Here is a 26537-nt window from a genome sequence, read left to right as displayed (position 1 = left end):
TTGACCGCAACTACCATTAACCCTGTCCCAGGTCACCATCATTTAGCCCCCCTCCCCCTCCCGCACTGGGACTGTCCCCATTTACCCACAAACTGCCATCCACCATCCTTAACCCTCCCTCTATAATGCTTAACCTGGCCCCTGTCACCCTTGGCCGTCAGGAAGGTAGCATTGACCTTGCCTTTATAACCTTTGGTCTCTCCACAGTCGTGCTTGGCTTACTGTTTGTTGACATTGGCCTTCCCTCTGTAGCCCAACCCCCTTGCTCTATCCCCCCACCAGCCTTTGTAGGGCTGGCACTGCCCTCCTTCGATTAGTCATGCTCCATTCCTCTTCAATTCCATCACCCAATCTCAATACATTGGTGCCTCCTCTCACCTTGTTCAACAAATCTCCCCAAACAAAAAAAGCAGCTACCACTCTCTCCAAATCCCTCAGGAAAATTATGTCACCTGCTGCACACCTCTTTTAACCAGGTGTCAATCTGGAGGCACATGTTTCTCACTTGCTGCATAACTCCAAAGGTCCAGTTTCATCTGGTGAAGTTATGTTCAATGGACATATATGACATGCTAATATGCTGCAGGGTGTTAAATGCTTGTCGTTGGGAAGCCAGTTCTGCCCTCGACCCATCACCAACTTAATCCCCAACTTTCATCCTGCCGTTGGGAAGCTGACATTTTGCCTCTTTTTCAGTGAGGGGTCCTCGCCTACTTCGTTTCCCACCCCCAATAGGTTCACGAGATCCCACCCAAAGTTTCAGCGCTGTACCTCTGGGACTGCTGCGAAACCGTGGATAGAAACCTGTCACTGTTCACAGACCATCTGCTCAAGCATGAGTCACAAGCATTTTGCAAAATGAATGCCAGCTATCGAAGGCTTACTTTGTTTTATTGCATGCAAGGTGCTCAGAGTCCGAGCCCTCTTATCTATAAAATTCACCAGGCGAAGCCAGTGACGAGGGAAGTCCCAAACCTTTAATGTTCCTGACGTTGGCACTTTACAAATCTCCAGCTTTGGGATCCCTAGTGCCTGAGTTACAAAACCCCTCGTATTGATTAACTGTAAAAATGAGAATGGGGGATCGAAGATACCCTGAACTGCTGACTCCTGGGCCAAGGAATGAAACTGATGTGATAAAAAATAGTAATCAAGTGAGAGCTGCTCCCAGTGTGGCAGCAGACAGACACCTTCTTTGTTCTGAAGCTCCCTCCCTGCCTCTTTGACGTATTAAACTGATGCTGAAGGGCTTATTTAAAGGTTCAGGTTCGGAGAGGTCACTAAGTGTTCTCGGACACTGCTGATATCCGTCCACAGCACTACAAGTCTTGTTCGAAACTTCAGCAAGTCTTTCAAAGCAACGTTCTCCACATCAAGGTGACAAAGTCATCCTGCCAGATTGGGAGGAAGCTTCACTGAGACTCACCTCCCACTCCACAGTAAGTATACATCAGCACTTGCCCAACTTGGCTCATTTATTCAATTTCTATCTCCTCTCTCCACTCACTGCACTGCTTCATTTTGCTCCCCATCTTTCTCCCACTACTGTTTCAACTTTTTCACCTGTCTCGTCTCTTCCTACTACACTTCTTCCTTTTTTTTTACCGTGCTGCCGTGAGGCAGCAGTAATAACCACTGCGCCACCGTACTGCCCCCTGAGATTGCAACATTTTATATTCTCTTATGTACATTATACAGGTCTTTATTGTCTTTTTAAAAATAAATTTAGAGTTCCCAGTTCATTTTTTCCAATTAAGGGGCAAAGATTTAGTGTGGCCAATCCATCTAGCCTGCACATCTTTGGGTTGTGGGGGCGAAACCCACACAAACTCCACACAGACAGTGACCCAGAGCTGGGATCAAACCCAGGACCTCAGCATTGAGGTTGCAATGCTAACCACTGCACCACCCCACAGGTCCATATTGCAAGGGCTAAAACAACTTTCTCATTTTAGTGCTATGAGTACAACAGAACACTTCGCATCACAATGAACCAGTGCCAACACGTCTCTGTGCATGTACATGTGTTTCTGTGTTTGTGTCTAAATGTGTGTATCTGTGGGTGCATTTATCTGTCTATATATCTTCTGTATGTATGTGTTTGTGAATGTGCGTATCTGCGATTCAAGTGTGGGTGTGCGTCTTGTACATGTGTGTGTATCTGTTTATGTAGTTGTGTGTATTGTGTTTGTGTTAACATCTATATCTGTATTTCTGTGTATGAATGCATGGGCCTGCATGAGTGTGAGTATTGTGTGTATATATCTGCATTTTTGTGTGTGTGGGTATATGTGTGAATATCTGTATTTCTGTTTGTGTGTGTGCTCATGGGTATGTGTGTGTATACGTGAATCGTGTTTGTACATTTGTATTTCTGTGTATGGGTTGTGTGAGGGCATGCAGTGTGTGTGTGTGTATATCTGTATTTCTATGTGTGTCATAGAATCATACAATTTACAGTGCAGAAGGAGACCATTTGGCCCATCGAGTCTGCACTGGCCCTTGGAAAGAGCACCGTACTTAAACCCACACCTGCATCCTATCCCCGAAACCCAGTAACCCCACCTAACCATTTTTACACTAAGGGGCAATTTAGCATGGCCAATCCATCTAACCTGCACATTTTTGGACTGTGGGAGGAAACCGGAGCACCTGGAGGAAACCCATGCAGACACGGGGAGAAAGTGCAAACTCCACACAAACAGCCACCCGAGGCAAGAATTGAACCCGGGACCCTGGAGCTGTGAGGCAGCAGTGCGAGCCACTGTGTCGCACCTGTGTGTACATATATTGTGTGTGTGTATGCATTGCGTGTGTCCATACATATTGTGCGTGTATATATTGTGTGTGTGTGTATTTTATGTGTGTTTTGTAAATGTGTGCATTGTATGTCTGTGTGTATATTGTGTGTATGTATTGTATGTGCGTGTGTGTATTTTATATATGTATATTGTATGAGCATGTGTATATTGTGTGTGTGTATGTAGACATGTGTCTGTATTTCTGTGTGTGGATATTGTATTTGCGTGTGCGTTTGTCTGTATTTCTGTGTGTGGATATTGTATTTGTGGGTGCGTGTGCTTGTATTTCTGTGTGTGGATATTGTATGTGTGTGTGCGTTTGTCTGTATTTCTGTGTGTGGATATTGTATTTGTGTGTGTGTTTGTCTGTATTTCTGTGTGTGGATATTGTATTTGCGTGTGCTTGTATTTCTGTGAGTGGATATTGCATGTGTGCGTGTGTTTGTCTGTATTTCTGTGTGTGGATATTGTATCTGTGCGTGCGTTTGTCTGTATTTCTGTGTGTGGATATTGTATTTGTCTGTGCGTGCACTTGTATTTCTGTGTGTGGATATTGTATTTGTCTGTGCGTTTGTCTGTATTTCTGTGTGTGGATATTGTATTTGTCTGTGCGTTTGTCTGTATTTCTGTGTGTGGATATTGTATGTGTGTGTGCGTTTGTCTGTATTTCTGTGTGTGGATATTGTATTTGCGTGTGCGTTTGTCTGTATTTCTGTGTGTGGATATTGTATGTGTGTGCGTTTGTCTGTATTTCTGTGTGTGGATATTGTATTTGTCTGTGCGTGTGCTTGTATTTCTGTGTGTGGATATTGTATGTGTGTGTGCGTTTGTCTGTATTTCTGTGTGTGGATATTGTATTTGTCTGTGCGTGTGCTTGTATTTCTGTGTGTGGATATTGTATTTGCGTGTGCGTTTGTCTGTATTTCTGTGTGTGGATATTGTATGTGTGTGCGTTTGTCTGTATTTCTGTGTGTGGATATTGTATTTGTCTGTGCGTGTGCTTGTATTTCTGTGTGTGGATATTGTATGAGTGTGTGCGTTTGTCTGTATTTCTGTGTGTGGATATTGTGGGCGGGATTCTCCGACCCCCCCGCCGGGTCGTAGAATCGCTGGGGGGCGGCGTGAATCCCGCCCCTGCCGGCCGCCGAATTCTCCGGCACCAGGGATTCGGCGCGGGCGGGAATCACGCCGCGCCGTTCGGCAGGCCACCCCCCGGCGATTCTCCAGCCCGCGATGGGCCGAAGTCCCGCTGCTGTAATGCCGGTCCCGCCGGCGTGAATTAAACCACCTCCCTTACCGGCGGGGCCAGGTGACGTGAGCGGGCTCTGGGGTCCTGGGGGGGGGGGCGCAGGGCGATCTGGCCCTGGGGGGTGCCCCCACGGTGTCCTGGCCCGCGATCGGGACCCACCGATCCGCGGGCGGGCCTGTGTCGTGGGGGCAGTCTTTCCCCTCCGCGTCGGCCATAGCCTCCGCGATGGCCGACGCGGAGGTGAACCCCCCTGCGCATGCGCGGGGATGACGTCAGCAGCCGCTGACACTCCCGCGCATGCGCGGACTCGCGCCGGCCGGCGGAGCCCCTTCGGCCCCGGCTGGCGTGGCGCCAAAGGCCTTCCACGCCAGCCGGCGGGACGGCACCCACTCCGGCGCGGGCCTTGCCCCTAAAAGTGAGGGCTTGGCCCCTAAAGGTGCGGAGAATTCCGCACTTTGGGGGGGGGGCCCGACACCGGAGTGGTTCACGCCACTCCATCACGCCGGAACCCCCCCCGCCGGGAAGGGGAGAATTCCGCCCTGTATTTGTGTGTGCAGGTGTCTGTATTTCTGTGTGTGGCAACACTTGAAAGTGAAATATCTGCAAATTCTCTGCATCTTAGAAAGAACTGAACAGAGGGGAGATCTAGGTGATGATTCAGAATAAATATTCTCTGCTCATACACTCCATTCTCCACAGCGCCGAGGACCCGGGTTCAATCCCTGGCTTGGGTGACTGTGTGGAGTACACACATTCTCCCCGTGTGTGCGTGGGTTTCCTCTGGGTGCTCCGGGTTCCTTCACAGTCCTAAGATGTGCAGGTTAGGTGGATTGACCATGATAAATTGCCCCTTCGTATCCAAAAGGTTAGGTGGAGGTGTGGGCCTAGGCCGAGTGCTCTTTCGGAGGGTCAGTGCCAGCTAGATGGGCCAAAAGGCCACTGTAGGAATTCCATGATTTCATCCAAATGTCTTTACCTCAAACACCAATTCATTCTTCTCTTTCCACAAACTTGTGGGCATGTTGAAGTGATAGTTAAGTAAATACTATCTACAGAGCTGGTCATAACCACACTCACTGTTCACTGTGCTGTGAGGGATTGACAGTGCAGTAATCTGAATGCTCAGCATTAACCTGTAGCATTTTGTGCACTCACCAGCTCTTCATCAGTGTCGTTTGCAGTTATTCCCTCAACACTGTTCTCAAATTATTGCTAAATTCTACCCTTTCTTTGTGACTTCAATGCTCAACCACTCTCTGATTTCAATCTCAGTTTGCTATTGCTTCACACCTTTCTCTCCCCTCTAATCCGCACATATTTGCTCTATTTTCTTATCTCGCTGTTTGAGTTCAAACCTGTTTCCTCAGAACTCCTCACTTCCCCGATTCCAATCTCCCCCAATTCCTTTGCCTTCCCTTCCGAGTCGCCTCTCCTCTTGATTCTTCTATAATAATAATTTTTATTGTCACATGTAGGCTTACATTAACACTGCAATGAAGTTACTGTGAAAATCCCCTAGTCGCCACATTCCAGCGCCTGTTTGGGTATACTGAGGGAGAATTCAGAATGTCCAATTCACCCAACAAGCACATCTTTCGGGACTTGTGGGGGGAAACCGGAGCAGCCGGAGGAAACCCACGCAGGCACGGGGAGAACGTGCAGACTCCACACAGACAGTGACACAAGGCTGGAATCGCACCTGGGAACCTGGAGCAGTAAAGCAACAGTGCTAACCAGTATGTGCTACCGTGCCGCCCATAATCTCTCCACCAGATTCCTCTCCCCTAGGTTCCTCTCGCACCCCCAAGGTTCCACACCTCCAAATTCCAATCCCTCGATTCCTCTACTCCCCCCATTCCTCGCCCCCCAATTCTCTCCCATGATTCCCCCAACCCCCGATTCTTCTCCCCCCCCTGATTATTCTATCTCCCGGTTCCTCTCACCCCAATTCCTACTTTCTCCAGATTCACCTCTCGATTCCTCTGCCGATTCTTCTCCCCAAATTCCACTTCCCCGATTCCTCTCTCCCAACTCCTCTTTCCTCCAATTCCTCTCTCCCAAATCCTCTCTCTCCCCGATTCCTCTCTCCCCGATTCCTCTCTCCCCATTCCTCTCACCCGCTAATTCCTCTCGCTCCCCCAATTCCTCTCTTACCCCCGACAACTTTCTCTCTCCAGATTCCTGTTCACCCCGTTCCCTCTCTACCCAATTCCTCTCCCCGGTTCTTCTCCCCCGATTCCTCTTCCCAGATTCCTCTCCCCCCCAATTCCACTCACCCCCCTATACATCTCTTCCCCAATTCTTCTCTCCCCCGATTCCTCTCTCCCCCCTGATTCCTCTCCCCCGATTCTTCTCCCCCCCCGATTTCTCTCTCCCCCGATTCCTCTCTTCCCCTGATTCTTCTCCCCCCCGATTTCTCTCTCTCCCCCGATTCATCTCTCCCCCCGATTTCTCTCTCCCCCGATTCCTCTCCCCCGATTCCTCTCTCCCCCGATCTCTCTCTCCCCCGATTCCTCTCTCCCCCGATTTCTCTCTCCCCCGATTCCTCTCCCCCCCGATTTCTCTCTTCCCCTGATTCCTCTACCCTGATTCCTCTCCCCCGATTCCTTTCCCCCCGATTCCTCTCTCTCCCCGATTTCTCTCTCTCCCCCGATTCCTCTACCCCGATTCCTCTCCCCCCAATTCCTCTATCCCCCCAATTTCTCTCCCACCCAATTCCTCTCCCCACCGATTCCTCTCTCCCCCCGATTCCTCTCTCCCCCGATCATCTCCCCCCGATTCCTCTCTCCCTCAATTCCTCTCCCCCGATACCTCTCTCCCCCGATTTCGCTCCCTCCGATTCCTCTCTCCCCCCGATTCCTCTCCCCCCGATTCCTCTCTCCCCCGATTCCTCTCTTCCCAATTCCTCTCCCCCCGATTCCTCTCCCCCCGATTCCTCTCTCCCCCCCCGATTCCTCTCTCTCCCCCGATTCCTCTCCCCCCGAATTCTCTCTCCCCCGATTCCTCTCCCCGATTCCTCTTCCCCCGAATTCTCTCTCCCCCAATTCCTCTCTATCCCGATTCCTCTCCCCCCGATTCCTCTCCCCCCGAATTCTCTCTCCCCCAATTCCTCTCTCCCCCGATTTCTCTCTCCCCCGAATCCTCTCCACCCAATTCCTCTCCCCTCCTATTCCACTCTCCCCCTGATCCTCTCCCCCCCGATTCCTCTCTCCCCCGATTCCTCTCCCCCGATTCCTCTCCCCCGATTCCTCTCCCTCCGATCCCTCTCCCCCGATTCCTCTCCCCCCGATTCCACTCACCCCGATTCCTCTCCCCCCGATTCCACTCACCCCGATTCCTCTCCCCCGATTCCTCTCCCCCCGACTCCTCTCCCCCGATTCCTCTCACCCCGATTCCGCTCCCACGATTCCACTCACCCCGATTCCTCTCCCCCCGATTCCTCTCTCCCCCGATTCCTCTCCCCCCGATTCCTCTTCCCTGTATCCTCTCACCCCGATTCCTCTCCCCCCAATTCCTCTCCCCCAATTCCTCTCCCCCCCGATTCCTCTCACCCCGATTCCACTCACCCCGATTCCTCTCCTGCTGATTCCTCTCTCCCCCCGATTCCTCTCCACCCCTGATTCCTCTCCCCCCGATTCCTCTCCTCCCGATTCCTTTCCCCCCGATTCATCTCACCCCCTGATTCCTCTCTCCCTCAATTCCACACCCCCCTGATTCCTCTCCCCCCAATTCCCCTCCCCCTGATTTCTCTCCCCCCGATTCCTCTCCCCCCGATTTCTCTCCCCCCCCCATTTCTCTCTCCCCCGATTCCTCTCTCTCCCCCGATTCCTCTCTCCCCGGTTCCTTTCTCCCCGATTTCTCTCCCCCCCCATTTCTCTCTCCCCCGATTCCTCTCTCTCCCCCGATTCCTCTCTCCCCTGCGTCCTCTCCCCCCCGATTGCGCTCTCCCCCAATTCCTCTCTCTCCCTGATTTCTTGCGGATTCCTCTCCCCCGATTCCTCTCACCTCGATTCCTCTCTCCCCCAATTCCTTTCTCCCCCGAGTCCTCTCTCCCCCAATTCCTTTCCCCCCGATTCTTCTCCCCCCGATTCCTATCTCCCCAGTTCCTCTCTCTTCCCCGATTCCTCTCCCCCCGATTCCTCCCCCCCCCCGATTCCTCTCTCCCCCCGATTCCTCTCCCACCGATTCCTCTCTTCCCGGTTCCTCTCTCCCACACAATTCCTCTCTCCCCTGCGTCCTCTCCCCCCCGATTCCGCTCTCCCCCAATTCCTCTCTCTCCCTGATTTCTTGCTGATTCCTCTCCCCCCGATTCCTCTCACCTCGATTACTCTCTCCCCCGATTCCTCTCTCCCCCGATTCCGCTCCCCCCGATTCCTCTCTCCCACGATTTCTCTCACCCCGATTCTTCTCTCCCCCAATTCCACTCACCCCGATTCCTCTCACCCCAATTCCACTCACCCCGATTCCACTCACCCCGAATCCTCTCACCCCGTTTCCACTCACCCCGATTCCTCTCACCCCGATTCCTCTCACCCCGATTCCTCTCTCCATCGAGTCCTCTCTCCCCCAATTCCTTTCCCCCCGATTCCTCTCCCCCCGATTCCTCGCTCCCCGATTCCTCTCACCCCGATTCCTCTCTCCCCCAATTCCTTTTCCCCCCAATTCCTCTCCCCCCGAGTCCTCTCTCCCCCAATTCCTTTCCCCCCCGATTCCTCTCCCCCAATTCCTCCCTCCCTGGTTACTCTCTCTCCCCCGATTCCTCTCCCCCCGATTCCTCTCTCCCCCCGATTCCTCTCTCCCCGATTCCTCTCTTCCCGGTTCCTCTCTCCCACACAATTCCTCTCTCCCCTGACTCCTCTCCCCCCCCCCGATTCCGCTCTCCCCCAATTCCTCTCTCTCCCTGATTTCTTGCGGATTCCTCTCCCCCGATTCGTCTCACCTCGATTACTCTCTCCCCCGATTCCTCTCTCCCCCGATTCCTCTCTCCCCGATTCCTCTCTCCCCCGATTCCTCTCTCCCCCGATTCCTCTCACCCCGATTCCACTCACCCCGATTCCTCTCACCCCGATTCCTCTCCCCCGATTCCTCTCTCCATCGAGTCCTCTCTCCCCCAATTCCTTTCCCCCCGATTCCTCTCCCCCTGATTCCTCGCTCCCCGATTCCTCTCCCCCCGATTCCTCTCTCCCCCAATTCCTTTCCCCCCGATTCCTCTCCCCCCGATTCCTTTCCCCCCGATTCCTCTCCCCGATTCCTCTGTCCCCCGATTCCTCTCTCCCCAATTCCTCGCCCCCCGATTCCACTCACCCCGATTCCTCCCCCCCGATTCCTCTCACCCCGATTCCTCTCACCCCGATTCCTCTCACCCCAATTCCTTTCCTCCCGATTCCTCTCCCCCTGATTCCTCTCCCCCGATTCCTCGCTCCCCGATTCCTCTCACCTCGATTCCTCTCACCCCGATTCCTCTTCCCTGATTCCTCTCACCCCGATTCCTCTCCCCCCGATCCCTCTCCCCCAATTCCTCTCTCCCCCGATTCCTCTCACCCCGATTCCACTCACCCCGATTCCTCTTCTGCTGATTCCTCTCTCCCCCCGATTCCTCTCCACCCCTGATTCCTCTCCCCCCGATTCCTCTCCTCCCGATTCCTTTCCCACCGATTCCTCTCACCCCCTGATTCCTCTCTCCCTCAATTCCTGACCCCCTGATTCCTCTCCCCCCGATTCCTTTCCCCCCGATTCCTCACTCCACCCGATTCCTCTCCCCCTGATTTCTCTCCCCCCGATTTCTCTCCCCCCCCCATTTCTCTCTCCCCCGATTCCTCTCTCTCCACCGATTCCTCTCTCCCCTGCGTCCTCTCCCCCACGATTGCGCTCTCCCCCAATTCCTCTCTCTCCCTGATTTCTTGTGGATTCCTCTCCCCCGATTCCTCTCAACTCGATTCCTCTCTCCCCTGATTCCTCTCTCCCCCGAGTCCTCTCTTCCCCAATTCCTTTCCCCCCGATTCTTCTCCCCCCGATTCCTCTCTCCCCGGTTCCTCTCTCTCCCCCGATTCCTCTCCCCCCGATTCCTCCCACCCCCCCCCCCCCCCCGCGATTCCTCTCTCCCCCCAATTCCTCTCCCACTGATTCCTCTCTTCCCGGTTCCTCTCTCCCACACAATTCCTCTCTCCCCTGCGTCCTCTCCCCCCGATTCCGCTCTTCCCCAATTCCTCTCTCTCCCTGATTTCTTGCTGATTCCTCTCCCCCCGATTCCTCTCACCCCGATTCCACTCACCCCGATTCCTCTCCTGCTGATTCCTCTCTCCCCGATTCCTCTCCTGCTGATTCCTCTCTCCCCCCGATTCCTCTCCACCCCTGATTCCTCTCCCCCCGATTCCTCTCCTCCCGATTCCTTTCCCCCCGATTCCTCTCACCCCCTGATTCCTCTCTCCCTCAATTCCTCACCCCCCTGATTCCTCTCCCCCCGATTTCTTTCCCCCCGATTCCTCACTCCCCCGATTCCTCTCCCCCTGATTTCTCTCCCCCCCGATTCCTCTCCCCCCGATTTCTCTCCCCCCCCCATTTCTCTCTCCCCCGATTCCTCTCTCTCCCCCGATTCCTCTCTCCCCGGTTCCTCTCTCCTCCACGATTCCTCTCCCCCCGATTTCTCTCCCCCCCCATTTCTCTCTCCCCCGATTCCTCTCTCTCCCCCGATTCCTCTCTCCCCTGCGTCCTCTCCCCCTCGATTGCGCTCTCCCCCAATTCCTCTCTCTCCCTGATTTCTTGCGGATTCCTCTCCCCCGATTCCTCTCACCTCGATTCCTCTCCCCCCCGATTCCTCTCTCCCCCGAGTCCTCTCTCCCCCAATTCCTTTCCCCCCGATTCTTCTCCCCCGATTCCTCTCTCCCCGGTTCCTCTCTCTCCCCCGATTCCTCTCCCCCCGATTCCTCCCCCCCCCCCCCGATTCCTCTCTCCCCCCGATTCCTCTCCCACCGATTCCTCTCTTCCCGGTTCCTCTCTCCCACACAATTCCTCTCTCCCCTGCGTCCTCTCCCCCCCGATTCCGCTCTCCCCCAATTCCTCTCTCTCCCTGATTTCTTGCTGATTCCTCTCCCCCCGATTCCTCTCACCTCGATTACTCTCTCCCGCAATTCCTCTCTCCCCCGATTCCTCTCCCCCCGATTCCTCTCTCCCACGATTTCTCTCACCCCGATTCTTCTCTCCCCCAATTCCTCTCACCCCGATTCCACTCACCCCGATTCCTCTCACCCCGATTCCAATCACCCCGATTCCAATCACCACGATTCCACTCACCCCGATTCCTCTCACCCCGATTCCACTCACCCCGATTCCTCTCACCCCGATTCCTCTCACCCCGATTCCTCTCCCCCGATTCCTCTCTCCATCGAGTCCTCTCTCCCCCAATTCCTTTCCCCCCGATTCCTCTCCCCCCGATTCCTCGCTCCCCGATTCCTCTCACCCCGATTCCTCTCTCCCCCAATTCCTTTTCCCCCCAATTCCTCTCCCCCCGATTCCTCTCTCCCCCGAGTCCTCTCTCCCCCAATTCCTTTCCCCCCGATTCCTCTCCCCCAATTCCTCTCTCCCTGGTTCCTCTCTCTCCCCCGATTCCTCTCCCCCCGATTCCTCTCCCCCCGATTCCTCTCTCCCCCCGATTCCTCTCTCCCCGATTCCTCTCTTCCCGGTTCCTCTCTCCCACACAATTCCTCTCTCCCCTGACTCCTCTCCCCCCCCCCCGATTCCGCTCTCCCCCAATTCCTCTCTCTCCCTGATTTCTTGCTGATTCCTCTCCCCCCGATTCCTCTCACCTCGATTACTCTCTCCCCCGATTCCTCTCTCCCCCGATTCCTCTCCCCCCGATTCCTCTCTCCCACGATTTCTCTCACCCCGATTCCTCTCTCCCCCAATTCCTCTCACCCCGATTCCACTCACCCCGATTCCTCTCACCCCAATTCCACTCACCCCGATTCCTCTCACCCCAATTCCACTCACCCCGATTCCTCTCACCCCGATTCCTCTCACCCCGATTCCTCTCCCCCGATTCCTCTCTCCATCGAGTCCTCTCTCCCCCAATTCCTTTCCCCCCGATTCCTCTCCCCCCGATTCCTCGCTCCCCGATTCCTCTCACCCCGATTCCTCTCTCCCCCAATTCCTTTTCCCCCCAATTCCTCTCCCCCCGATTCCTCTCTCCCCCGAGTCCTCTCTCCCCCAATTCCTTTCCCCCCGATTCCTCTCCCCCAATTCCTCTCTCCCTGGTTCCTCTCTCTCCCCCGATTCCTCTCCCCCCGATTCCTCTCCCCCCGATTCCTCTCTCCCCCCGATTCCTCTCTCCCCGATTCCTCTCTTCCCGGTTCCTTGCTCCCACCCAATTCCTCTCTCCCCTGTGTCCTCTCCCCCCCCCGATTCCGCTCTCCCCCAATTCCTCTCTCTCCCTGATTTCTTGCGGATTCCTCTCCCCCGATTCCTCTCACCTCGATTACTCTCTCCCCCGATTCCTCTCTCCCCCGATTCCTCTCTCCCCGATTCCTCTCTCCCCCGATTCCTCTCTCCCCCGATTCCTCTCTCCCACGATTTCTCTCACCCCGATTCCACTCACCCCGATTCCTCTCACCCCGATTCCTCTCCCCCGATTCCTCTCTCCATCGAGTCCTCTCTCCCCCAATTCCTTTTCCTCCGATTCCTCTCCCCCTGATTCCTCGCTCCCCGATTCCTCTCACCCCGATTCCTCGCTCCCCGATTCCTCTCACCCCGATTCCTCTCTCCCCCAATTCCTTTCCCCCCGATTCCTCTCCCCCCGATTCCTTTCCCCCCGATTCCTCTCCCCGATTCCTCTGTCCCCCGATTCCTCTCTTCCCCAATTCCTCTCCCCCCGATTCCACTCACCCCGATTCCTCCCCCCCGATTCCTCTCACCCCGATTCCTCTCACCCCGATTCCTCTCACCCCAATTCCTTTCCCCCCGATTCCTCTCCCCCCGATTCCTCTCACCCCGATTCCTCGCTCCCCGATTCCTCTCACCCCGATTCCTCTCACCCCGATTCCTCTCCCCCGATTCCTCTCACCCCGATTCCTCGCTCCCCGATTCCTCTCACCTCGATTCCTCTCACCCCGATTCCTCTCACCCCGATTCCTCTCCCCCCGATTCCTAGCTTCCCGATTCCTCTCACCTCGATTCCTCTCACCCCGTTTCCTCTCCCCCCGATTCCTCTCCCCCCGATTCCTCTCCCTCGATTCCTCTCTCCCCCAATTCCTCTCTCTCTCAATAACTCTCTCCCCCCGATTCCTCTCCCCCCCGATTCCTCTCCCCCCGATTCCTCTCTCCCCCCCGATTCTTCCACCTCGATTCCTCTCACCTCGATTCCTTTCTCCCCTGATTCCTCTCCCACCGATTCCTCTCTCCCCGAGTCCTCTCACCTCGATTCCTCTCTCCCCCAATTCCTTTCCCCCCGATTCCTCTCTCCCCCAATTCCTTTCCCTCCGATTCCTCTCCGCCCCTGATTCCTCTCACCCAGAATCCTCTCCCCCGATTCCTCTCCCCCCGATTCCTCTCCGCCCGATTCCTCTCACCCCGATTCTTCTCCGCCCGATTCCTCTCACCCCGATTCCTCTCTCCCCCAATTCCTCTCTCTCTCAATCACTCTCTCCCCCCGATTCCTCTACCCCCCGATTCCTCTCCCCCCGATTCCTCTCCCCCCCCCCCCGATTCCTCTGCGAGCAGCTCAACAGATCATTAAGTACATGAAAAGAAAAGAAAATGCATAATAGGGCAACACAAGGGGTAGGATTCTCCGACCCCCCGTCGGGTCGGGGAACCGCCGGGGGTGGCGATGTGAATCCTGCCCCGAAGCTGGCTGCCAAATTCTCCGGCGCCGGGGTTTTGGCGGGGAGCGGGAATCGTGCCAGTCGGCGGCCGCTGGCGCGGCCCCCGGCGATTCTCCGCTCCGCGATGGGCCGAGGAGCCCGTTTTCACCCGGTCCCGCCGGCGTCAATCAAACCAGGTCTGTACCAGCGGGACCTGGCTCTGCGGGCGGCCTGTGGAGTCCTCAGGGCGGCCCGGGGGGGATCTGGCCCCGAGAGGTGCCCCCACGGTGGCCTGGCCCGCGATAGGGGCCCACCGATCCACAGGCGGACCTGTGCCGTGGGGGCACTCATTCCCTCCGTGCCGGCGCTGTAATGGTCCGCCATGGCCGGCACGGTGAAGAAGCCCCCTGCGCATGCGCTGGGATCACGCCAGCACATGCTGGCGCTCCTGCGCATGCGCCTACTTGCAGCGGCTGGCGGAGGCCCTTCGGCGCCGGTTGGTGTGGTGCCAACCCCTCCAGCGCCAGCCTAGCCCCTGATTCCTCTCACCCAGATCGGGGGGAGAGGAATCGGGGGGAAAGGAATTGGGGTGAATTGGGCACCTTCGGGGCGGCCCAACGCCGGAGTGGTTCAGGCCACTCCATCGCGCCAGTACAACCCGCCCCGCCGGTGAGCGGAGAATCCTGCCCAAGGTACACAATGTAACACATAGACAACGGCATCGGGTGAAGCATACAGGGGTGTAGTGTTTTTTAAAATAAATTTAGAGTACCCAATTCATTTTTTCCAATTAAAGGGCAATTTAATCTATCCTGCACATCTTTGGGTTGTGGGGTGAAACCCACGCAAATACGGGAGGGCTGTCGTGTTAATCATGTCAGTCCATAAGAGGGTCATTTGGGAGTCTGGTAACAGCAGGGGAGAAACTGTTTTTGAGTCTTTTTGTGCGTGTTCTCAGACTTCTGTATCTGCTGCCCGATGGAAGAAGTTCGAAGAGTGAGTAAGCCGGGTGGGAGGGGTCTTTGATTATGCTGCCCACTTTCCCCAGGCAGCGGGAGGTGTAGATGGAGTGAATGGATGGGAGGCAGGTTTGTATGATGGACTGGGCGGTGTTCACGACTCTCTGAAGTTTCTTGCGGTCCTGGGCCGAGCAGTTGCCATACCAGGCTGTGATGCAGCCCAATAGGATGCTTTCTATGGTGCATTGGTAAGAGTTAATGTGGACATGCCGAATTTCATTAGTTTCCGGAAGACATATAGCTGCTGTTGTGCTTTCTTGGTGGTAGCGTGGACGTGGGTGGCCAGGATAGATTTTTGGAGATGTGCACCCCAAGGAATTTGAAACTGCTAACCATCTCCACCTCGGCCCCGTTGATGCTGACAGGGGTGTGTACAGTACTTTGCTTCCTGAAGTCAATGACCAGCTCTTTAGTTTTGCTGGCATTGAGGGATAGATTGTTGTCGCCACACCACTCCACTAGGTTCTCTATCTCCCTCCTGTATTCGGACTCATCGTTATTCGAGATCCGGCCCACTATCGTCGCATCGTCAGCAAACTTGTAGATGGAGTTAGAACCAGGGGCGGGATTCTCCCCTACCTGGCGGGGCGGGCGGTCCCGGGGCCGAGGAGTGGCGTGAACCTCTCCGGCGTCGGGCCGCCCCAAAGCTGCGGAATCCTCCGCACCTTCAGAGGCTAGGCCGGCCCTGGAGTGGTTTGCGCCGTGCTGGTCGGCGCAGAAGGGGCTTGGCGCCACGCCAACCAGCGCCGAAGGGCCTACGCTGGCTGGCGCAAGTTGGCGCACGCACTGGAGCGGTTCTGGTCGTGCCCTAGACTCAGGGGGTACTGGCAGGGATTCGCAGATGTCATGTCCCGGGTATTGAAAACTGGGGTGGTAATGAGCCCTGAGGTGGCAATCTTTGGGGTTTCGGAGGACCCGGGAATCCAGGAAGAGAGAGAGGCCGACGTTCTGGCCTTTGCTTCCCTGGTAGCTCGGCGACGAATACTGTTAGCATGGAGGGACTCAAAGCCCCCGAGGGCTGAGGTATGGCTATCAGACATGGCGAGCTTTCTTGCCTAGAGAAAGTCAAGTTCGCCTTGAGAGGTTCGCTATTAGGGTTCACCCGAAGGTGGCAGCCATTTATTGACTTCTTTGCAGAGGAGTAAGCGTCAGCAGGGGAGGGGGGCTAGGGTAGAATTGAGTAGAGTAGGAGGATATTGAGGCAGGTCCTTCCGTGAACAGAGCCGTGGTTTGCACTATGTTTAATTTGCGTCTTGACTTCTTTTTTTTGTACTGTACAATCAGAAGCTTTTAAGGCAGAAAAGTTTTCTTGAAATCCGAAGTCCCCTCCATCTGCCGTCGTCGTCTTCGACAGGTTTTGTTAAGGTCTGCATGGTACATTCCACCATTCAGTTGGATTGTGGATATTTGAGACTTTTTTCTGAAACAAATGAAGACTACCCAATTCTTTTTTTCCAATTAAGGGACAATTTAGCATGGTCAATCCCCCTATCCGCCACATCTTTGGGTTGTGGGGGTGAGACCCACGCAGACACGGAGAGAATGTGCAAACTCTACACGGACAGTGACCAGGGCCTGGATCAAACCCGGGTCCTCAGCGCCATGAGGCAGGACTGCTAACCACTAGATTTGGATTTGGATTTTGATTTATTGTCATGTGTACAGAGGTACAGTGAAAAGTATTGTTCTGCATACTGTCCAGACAGATCGTTCCATACATGAAAAAACATAGGCCATACAGAAACACACAATGTAAATACATAGACACAGATATCGGGTGAAGCATTCAGGAGTGTAGTACTACTCAATAGCGAAGATATGTGAAGAGAGCAGTTCAGTCCATAAGAGGGTTGTTTAGGAGTCTGGTAATAGCGGGTAAGAAGCTATTTTTGAATCTGTTAGTGCGTGTTCTCAAACTTTTGTATGTCCTGCCCGGCGGAAGAGGTTGGAAGAGAGAATAACCCGGGTGGGAGGGGTCTGTGATTATACTGCCACTTTCCGCCATGGAAATGTGGCAAAGCTCCCAGTCCTGTGCTAATTTGTGAAGTTCAGCAGCTGAGAATTGTGGACCGTTTTCTGAGATGAGCTCTTCAGGTATCCCATGGCGAACAAATATTGATTTCAAAAGATTTATTACAGTGATTTTTTGCTCTGCTTTCTCAGCACCACAAACTTTCTACCGACCGTACTACTCACTGTTGTCAATGTGAACAAGGTGTCATGTGAGAGTACCTTTAAGAAATGGATGTTTAAGCAATGTACCTTTAAGAAATGGAGCTGATCATATTACTGAAGTGATGTCAGAGGGTGGGGTGAGCTCACTTCTGCTTTTTGAGTTTCAGTTTGAGAAGGCAGCTGGGCGTGTCTGTGTGTTTTGCTGTGAGCTGCAGGAAGAAACACAGAGCTGGTCTGCTGATGTCTGCAACCCAAAGACTATAAATATATTGAATGTAATCTAATGTGTTCTTATTTTTGAAGGTTTGAAGTCTTTTGGATGTTTAAAGGAACAGTTTGAAGGGTTATTTAGTGTTGTAGTCTTTTGAGGTTATCTTTGAAGTAATGGGTGTTAAGATATTCAATGTTTGTTTTTAAAAGGGTTAACTTGAGATCATAGAATAAACATTGTTTTGTTTTTAAAACCATTTGTCCATTTCTGCTGTATCACACCTGGAGAGTACGCCGTGTCATTACTGAAAATCACAAACAGCAGAGGACCCAGAACTGATCCCTGCGGTACGCCACTGGTAACTGGGATCCAGGCTGAATATTTGCCATCCACCACCACTCTCTGACTTCTATCGGTTAGCCAGTTCGTTATCCAACTGGCCAAGTTTCCCACTATCCCATGCCTCCTTACTTTCTGCAGAAGCCTACCATGGGGAACCTTATCAAATGCCTTACTAAAATCCATGTACACTACATCCACTGCTTTACCTTCATCCACATGCTTGGTCACCTCCTCAAAGAATTCAATAAGACTTGTAAGGCAAGACCTACCCCTCACAAATCCGAGCTGACTATCCCTAATCAAGAAGTGTCTTTCCAGATGCTCAGGAATCCTATCCTTCAGTACCCTTTCCATTACTTTGCCTACCACTGAAGTAAGACTAACTGGCCTGTAATTCCCAGGGTTAACCCTAGTCCCTTTTTTGAACAGGGGCATGACATTCGCCACTCTCCAGTCGCCCCGTCATCCCTGCCAGCGTGAACGGAGAATTTGGGACACAGTCAAAGCTCCATTCACTGCAGTGGGACCAGGGAATCCCGCCAGCAGGAACGGATGGAGAATTCCGACCTACATCCCGAGCTCTTCTCCTGCCTGTTTCCATGCCAAGATGACTTTCATGTCCGCGTTACAGCATTTCTTTCCTCAGTGCTGCAGAAATGATCTTTTCTCCCTTGAAAAGTATTCCCTCTGTTGCGTGATGTTCCGCACGAACATTCCAGTATCTTGTAGAGCAGAAGGGGCTCCACTCCGACGTGCAGGCCAGCCATTTTTCACCATTTGCTGCCGTTTTGGTGGAGGGCGTGGAAAGGAAGAGAGATGGTTCACCCCTGCAGGGAAGCAGGAGACCCTCCAGTCACATGGTGGAAACAGATCGCCATCACAGTCAATGCCAACTATGTAGCCCAAGGTTCGGGATGTGTTCAAGTGGAAGTTTAATGAACTCATGTGAGTTGTCAAAGTCAATGAATAAAGCTTCAAGTGCCATTTCCTGGTCACTGCACCACTGACCTTCACACTGTTCACTTCACCACAACCCCTTCACTCATCGATGGGCATTTAGGACTTATACCTAACATCGATAGCTTCACTTCACCCTCATGCACTGTAACAATCCTTAAACCCACATCTCACAGTCTGCTCACGTTGCCAGCAATTCAATCATGACAACCACATCACCCAAACAGATTAGCGACATTCACTGATGTGCTTCTCTCCATCTTGCAGGGTGATCGCCATTGGAGGAAGCAGAGTTAAGCGGGGGTCGGGGGAGGGGGGTGGGGGGGGCCGGGTCTGTCTGTCTGTTTGAACCCCATTGATGGATTAGGCGGAAGGTCCATTGTTGAACCTGATCTGCATATCTAATCGTCCTTCTTCTCATCCCACTTCTCGCAATCCCACAGTCTCCCTGAATGAGGAGGTATAGATAGTGCACATACACTCCTTTCCCGTATCAGAATCTTACCCATGTCCCTTTTCCATTTCACACACCCACAGATTGCAACCCGTCCACAGACACGCTATCACTTCATCTCATAATCACAAACACCAGCCCTGAGACTGGCATTTCCCATGCTTTAAAGTGTTGTGCCTAAATCACAGTGTGTCTTTTACCCATATACGACGGACGCATGGCACAAGTTGTTGCATACAATAATATAATTTATTGACTGGCACACAAGGTTATTGTTATTTCAATCACACACACACACACGTTGAACTACAAAGCTATTACATACAAGACCTTAACTTAATTTTCAAGTGACTGGCAAATACCGGGCAGATATGGTCTTTAGCTGTAGTCCATAACCTGGCAGTGTTGATAGTCAGTTGCTGGATGTCGTTGTCCTTGGCTCTGGTCCTTCCATCGATGGCGTGGATGGCCTTCCTCTTCTTCGGCCGGTGAAGGGTCACCGTTGTTGGTTGTTGTCGAGAGAGCGAGTGAGGGATTGCGCAGCAGATTTTATCCCAGGAGTTTTTGTGCCCTTTTGGGCGGTCCCAGGTGAACTTCCAATCAATCGATCAGGGCTCGATCACCCGGATCGATTACGTCCAATCAAGACCCACCACCTTGATGGCAGGGCGTGTCCTTACCGACCATGTCCGTCGGTGTCCGAGGCACAGAGGCCTTTCCAAATCATGAAACAGATGCCACCGAGTCTGCTACACTACATCGATTCGCATTTTAAGGCCATTGTGCCGGGGTGGCCTCTTGATGGCCTGTTTCCTGTGCTATTTGCAAAGTCTGAGCTGCAGCTTTTTGTTTATTTGAGTGCTGCAGCCTGGTTGTCTCTGAAATCCATTTTAGGTGGCCAGAAAATTGTAGCATGGAATCAAGATTCACGCTGGGTGAGACACTGGGCCCAAATATACTGCAGATAATGCACAGGGCAAAGATAATGCAGGTCCCATTCTGCTGGAGGGCAAGGTTGCACATGAATTCTGCTGCAGAGCACTCCGCTGATGACCTTTGGTGGGTCCCTCCGGTAAGGGTCCTTCCTGTGTGTTCCTGTTTAATCCCTTATTTCCCTTTTCTTCTATTTTTGCTGTTACATATCTGACCCATGGATGATTTATGGATATGTGTCTTTAAGGCAGCCTTCAAGCAGAAGAAGGCAGTGGCCTGTGCCTTTAATTTAAGTGGAGGATTTTAGCAGCTGGAGAGACCATTGTGTTAAGTCTTTGCTGGTTCATACTGGAGCTGTGGACTGTCCGGCGCCAACGACAGAGAATGGCTGGCACTTGCTTTGATTGACTTGGCTGATGGCCAATGAATTGGCCCAAACGGCTGTGCTCTGCCCGGTAACAGGTGACGAATGGCTCTGATCCCACTGACATGTTTCCAGAGTCAAGAGGGTTCCAGTTTGGTTTCAGTTTTGATTCCGGCAACCTGATGGAGGGATCTAACTAACTCCCTCAAAGAAAATCCAGTTAAACCCTCTTCAAAAGGACAGTGTAAGGGCTGACTCTCTCTAGTAAGTCTGGGCACCATTCTCTTGAGACTGCAGAAGTCAGACCATGAGCTGGAAGCAAGGTTTGATGTGAAATAAAGTGTCTCTCCAGAAAGGTATAGGCCTAACTGTGAACCTCAAGCTAAAGGCCCAGTTTGATAAGAATTAAAGTGTCTCTCCAGAAAGCCTGTTGCTTGTGAGTACTGCATTCTTTTTCTAAACTACAAGGGCCCCAAATAAGTGACTCTACAAAAAAGACCATTACCAGCTGCAAACCAGAGATGTTAATCAGCAAGCGTACTAAAGAACCACCACCTTCATCTTTAATATTTTTACCCCTGGGCAGCACGGTAGCATTGTGGATAGCACAATGGCTTCACAGCTCCAGGGTCCCAGGTTCGATTACCGGCTTGGGTCACTGTCTGTGTGGAATTCGCACTTTCTCCCAGTGTCTGCGTGGGTTTCCTCCGGGTGCTCTGGTGTCCTCCCACAGTCCAAAGGTGTGCAGGGGTATGGGGATTTGCTATGCAAAATTGCCCAAAATTAAAAAAATATATATATTTTTACCCCAATTGACCTCTCTGTATTTATCTGTCTTGTGTGTGGAGGTAGAGGGTGGGACAGTTAAAGTGGGGAGTAAGTTTTAGCTTGTTGTTATCCAGTTGTATTTACTGCAAATTTCATGATAGTTCTTGGCATAAATAAACAGTAATTGCATTTACATTTACAAACCTGTTGACTGTAATTCTTGGCAGCCAGGGCCAAAGGCATTGGGTATTTTTATAAGAATTATTGGTTACATCACTTGTCTTGTGACTCCGGGACGTGTCGGGCTGGAATTGACCGAGTACTTGCCCAGGGTGTTGTAACATTCTCGAGAAGAAGGCTGACTAATGCAGATAAACTAATCAGAAAACTTACATTCTGTGTCTAGGAGCATGGCAGAGTTCATCCCATACTTGGCACAGGGATTTTCACAAAGCTTGGAGCCCACCCTTTCCACCACCTCCATCAACATTTCTGTGAGTCAACAAGGATGCAACCAACCATGATCTGGCTGTCATCCCAGTTTCCACTACAGCACAGGCAGCCTCCACCCAACGTCTGAGTGATTCACAGGAATCTCAGACAAAGTGCATTGCAATCAAAGCTTGCTCCTGTCGAAGATCAGACTGATTCTGGGTGACTGTGGAAAAAAGGGCATCCATGGCATGACAGTTCTTGTGCAACTTGTTCTCCAACAGATCCTCTGCAGATATGGCATCCTGCTGAGAGCCCTTCTCCAGTTATTTTCTCTTTGAGAACATGTCCTGCTCCACATGGCCTGAGGTTCATCTCCCAGTCATGTTCAATACTGACAGAAATCCCGACCAGTGGTTTTTGATCATCCTTATAGTTGTTTGTCACAAATATGTCTGACTGAGGTCCACACTTGTACAGGATTTTCCTCTCAGTTTAGAGAGCTGAGTCAGTTTTTGCACCAGTCCAGCTGTGTATGTTAACACAGGTAGATTCCGTGCCAGCCTGCATTAACTGACCTGCAATCTGTGATTTTCTCAGACACATGTATCTCTGAATTTCCATTTTAACTCAAGTTACTTTAGAAAGTCTGGGAAATTCAGGACAAAGCACCCCATTTGTCACCGTGATCATTCTGTAATCAGACTTCATGGTAAGCAATGTAATTCTCTTTCCTGACCTGATCTGTGACTGTGCAGCCCCCATCAGCAACAAGAGGAACAGGAGGGGGAGGCCACTCAGCCCCTCAAGCTTGCTCTGTCATTTATGGATGAGCTATCCAGACATCTCACCTGTGTGCACTAGAATCTCTCCCAACCACATTTTCCTGAGATAGAAGGGGCGGTGTGGTGGCACAGTGGTTAGCACTGCTGTCTCACAGCACCAGGGACTCGGGTTCAATTCCAGTCTTGTTGACTGTCTCTGTGGAGTTTGCACATTCTCCCTGTGACTGAGTGGGTTTCCTCCGGGTGCTCCCGTTTCCTCCCAGTCCAAAGCTGTGTGGGTTAAGTGGATTGGCCATGTTAAATTGCCCCTTATTGTTCAAAGGTGTGCAGGTTAGTAAGTTGAATTGGGCATGATCACAATGCGTGGGTTTACGGAGAGAGGGCGGGGGAGTGGGCCTGGGCCTCTTTCGGAGGGCCGGTGCAGACTCAATGGCCTCCTTCTGCACTGTTGGGATTCTATGGATTCTAAAGCGGGAGAATGTCGCCCTACAGTAGCCCACTTGTTCCAGAATGTGCCGGGTGTGAGAGATTTGGAATACAACTAATCAGGAGACTGTTGACCTATTCTCGTCTGTTTGGTCGTTAATGAACATCTCTGTCTGGTTTAAAAGCAGGGCCCATGTGCACGATGGCGTTCCCCAGCCAGGCTCTGACCTTTATTGTCATTCTCCTGCTCTGCTGCTCAGTGAGATCATGGGATCCAGTAGAAAAGTAAGTAGTTAATTTTCATTGACTGCCCAGTGTGTTGATTAAATCTACAGGGAAACAGGATTTCAAAATTTATGTTCGTATATGTTTCAGTTTCATCTGGTTTAGTTCTGTCGACTGTGTATTTTGCAATCTGCTGCTGTTAGGGCTATTGTTCCATTGATGGATAAACCTTGACCTGTTAACATTAGGCATTACTAAAAAAAACATTAGGCATTACAGAAATGCACAGATTAAAGGGAGACAGGTTCAAACTTTACACCTGCCCTCGGACATTCCATGGAACTTTCTGGGGGAGTGCTACATTGTCAGAGGTGCCACCTTTTGGATGAGACGTTAAAGAGAGACACATTTTCCTCTGTGTTCCTGGCCACTAATTATCCCTCAGCCAAAATCTGACAGCTGGCTGTGGAATCTTGCTGTGCACAAATTGGCTGCCATGTTACCTACGTTAGAACAATGCCTCAGATTACTGTTTCACTGGGAGGGATATTCCAGCCCCGCGTACTGGTGGGGCCTTCCAGCCTCGCCGAAGTCAATGAAGGGTCTAGCTGTCTCGCCTCACCTGCCGTGGCAGAACCCCACTGGGATTATAAAATTCTGACCATTGACTGTGAAGTACTTTGTCACATCCTGAGTTCATGAAAGAGGCATCAGAGAGTGACGTTCTCGCTGACTATGGACAGTTGATGACTTCATTCCAAAACAAATCTAAGAATTCTATTATTGATATTCAGGGTTCAGTGTTTGTTCTCCAATTCGGAACAAGGATATTCCTAGCCTTGGGAGCCTTTGAGGTGTCAATGATTCCAGCTGTCCGGAACCACTCACCCCCATTCTATCTTGGAAAGGGAAGAAACTGTGAATCAGAAAATTTGATCCGGGCTATTTCATTTTTAAAATATTTGTATTGGTTTTACAATTATTTACAGTGACATTTGCCATGAATAACATAATTTAAAAAAGAGAACCAGGAATCTACAACATGGGTATACAGAAAGAAAATAATGAAGGACAACAAACATTCATACATTCAAGAACAATAACTTATGTACAGATCTGGGGGTGAGGGGGGGGGGGTGGGGGGGGGGGGGGGGGGGGGGGGGGGGCGCCTGTTTTTGAGCCCCCATGGGTTGGTTGCCACAACCGTACTGTTTTACTTATGCCCCCACTGCCTCCTGGTAATCGAGCAGGGGGCATTTTTGGCATCTGCCGGGCGAGCTCCAGCATTGCTGCTGTGGTCATTGCTGTGATCACTGTGTGCCTTCATCCATTGTCCCTTCTGGCTCCCCTGTCCTGCTTCCACTGTGTTTTCCTTGGTGTCTTCTCACCACAACCCCCCTTCACTCTCCACCCACCTTTTCGCTCCCCCCCCTTTCTTTTTTCCCTCCGTTGTCTGATTCAGTCCCCCCCTTCCTCGCTTATTGGTTGCTGGCCATGAACATATCTTAGGACAGGCTGGTGAATTGCTTCCACGTGTTATGGAGGCCATCCTCCAATCCCCGTATGGTGCATTTTATCTTTTCCAATTTGAGAAATTCTGCCAAGTCAGACTATGGGACATTACGGTAGCACAGTGGGTAGCACTGTTGCTTCCCAGGTTCGATTCCCGGCTTGTGTCACTGTCTGTGTGGAGTCTGCACGTTCTCCCCATGTCTGCGTGGGTTTCCTCCCGGTGCTCCGGTTTCCTCCCACAAGTTCCGAAAGACGTGCTGTTAGATGAATTGGACATTCTGAATTCTCCCTCTGTGTACCCGAACATGTGCCAGAGTGTGACGATTAAGGGCTTTTCACAGTAACTTTGTTGCAGTGTTAATGGAAGCCTACTTGTGACAATAAAGATTATTTTTGAAAATCTAGTCTCTGGCCTTTGGTGGTGCTGCAGATCACCAGCTGAGTAGGACCCTTCAGCGGGCGACAAGGGAGGCAAAGGCTAGTGTGTCTGCCCTTTCCCCCGTAAAGATTTCTGGCTAATCTGATAACCTGAAGACCACCACCAGTGGGCAAGGCTCCACCCTCATTCCCACAACCTTGGACATGGCCTTTAAAAACACTGTCCAGTACCCGACGAGTCTGGGGCAAGACCAGAACATATGGGTGTGGTTGGCCGAGCCTCCCTGGCACCATTCAATTTGTCCTCCACCTCCAGGAAGAACCGTTCATTCGGGTTCTGGTTAGGTGCAACCTGTGTACCACCTTTAGCTGCATTAGACTCAGCCCTGCGCATGAGGAGATGGAGTTCGCCCTGTGCAGTGCTTCGATCCAGAGTCATTCATAGTCATAGAATTTACAGTGCAGAAGGAGGCCATTCGGCCCATCGAGTCTGCACCGGCTCTTGGAAAGAGCACTCTACCCAAGGTCAACGCCTCCACCCTATCCCCATAACCCAGTATCCCCACCCAACACTAAGGGCAATTTTGGACACTAAGGGCAATTTTATCATGGCCAATCCACCTAACCTGCACATCTTTGGACTGTGGGAGGAAACCGGAGCACCCGGAGGAAACCCACGCACACACGGGGAGGACGTGCAGACTCCGCACAGACAGCGACCCAAGCCGGAATCGAACCTGGGACCCTGGAGCTGTGAAACAATTGTGCTATCCACAATCCTTTGTCTGTTCCCCTCTCTTCCTCCCACTTCTCCCATGTCTCGTTCAGTGGTGGCCGTACCTCCTCCAGTAGTTGTCCGTTCATGTCCCCCAAGTTCCTCCTTCTTTGCAGTACACTCTTTCTGTCCGTGGGTCAACATCCCAGTTAGGGGCACGTATATTCACTAGGACCGCCAATGCCCCTTCCAGGACACCGCTGACCACTACATACCATTCCCCCTGTTCACTACTTATTGCTCATGGTGGCAGTGGGGGTTGGTGCAAAGTCAATGGGCCGAATGTCCTCCTTCTGAACTGTAGGGATTCTAAATTCTAAAAAAAACCTAAACATCTAATTCCTCCTGGAATTGTAGCTTGTTCTCCATGGCAAGCAATTCAGGGCAAAAATGACAGGTACATGAAAATTATGTGTTTCATTATCCATATTCTTTGAATACTTTAACTTATTACTGATGGGAAAGAAGACCATTGGACTGTTGTCCAACAATTGTCTAATCAGATAGTGATTAGTGTGAGAAGGATGGGCACCCTGAGAATGTTGGATGACCAATGGTGGGAGAGTTGAGGGTGGGGCACTTAGAAGAGAGGTTATGTGGCAAAAACTTCATGAGCATGGACAGGCTGAGATGGTAACCCAAGCCCTGGGTGGTCTTGTTTGTCTTTTAGTAAGCGGACGGTCTCAGAGCATCAGTTGATGCACGACAGGGCAAAGGCATTGGCAGACTTCGAACGAATGATGTGGCTGATGTGCATTATGACTCAGATCCACACTGCAGACGGAATAGTCCCGCCAAACAAAGCGTGCAAGTGGAACATAGGACTACGCAGAGATGAAACAGAGGCTATCGGCCTTGCCAACAAAAAAGAGAAGTCTTAACCAATCAGTGGTCTGAGCAAAGTACCATTCATTTCTCCAGACTGAAACAATGCCAC

General features: G+C 52.1%; 1 long non-coding RNA gene across 1 annotated transcript; it reads left to right on the top strand.

Annotated features, from left to right (window-relative positions):
* Positions 1-1295: 1295 nt before the first annotated feature.
* Positions 1296-26312, top strand: LOC140393545 (uncharacterized). Its single transcript, XR_011935655.1, has 3 exons — positions 1296-1439; positions 22896-22995; positions 26271-26312. It is a non-coding gene; the product is annotated as an uncharacterized lncRNA (long non-coding RNA).
* The last annotated feature ends 225 nt before the right edge of the window (positions 26313-26537 follow it).

Source organism: Scyliorhinus torazame, chromosome 17 (genome assembly GCF_047496885.1).
Source record: "Scyliorhinus torazame isolate Kashiwa2021f chromosome 17, sScyTor2.1, whole genome shotgun sequence".
In the NCBI taxonomy this organism is placed as follows: Eukaryota; Metazoa; Chordata; class Chondrichthyes; order Carcharhiniformes; family Scyliorhinidae; genus Scyliorhinus; species Scyliorhinus torazame.
This window is presented reverse-complemented; position numbering and strand designations above follow the sequence as displayed.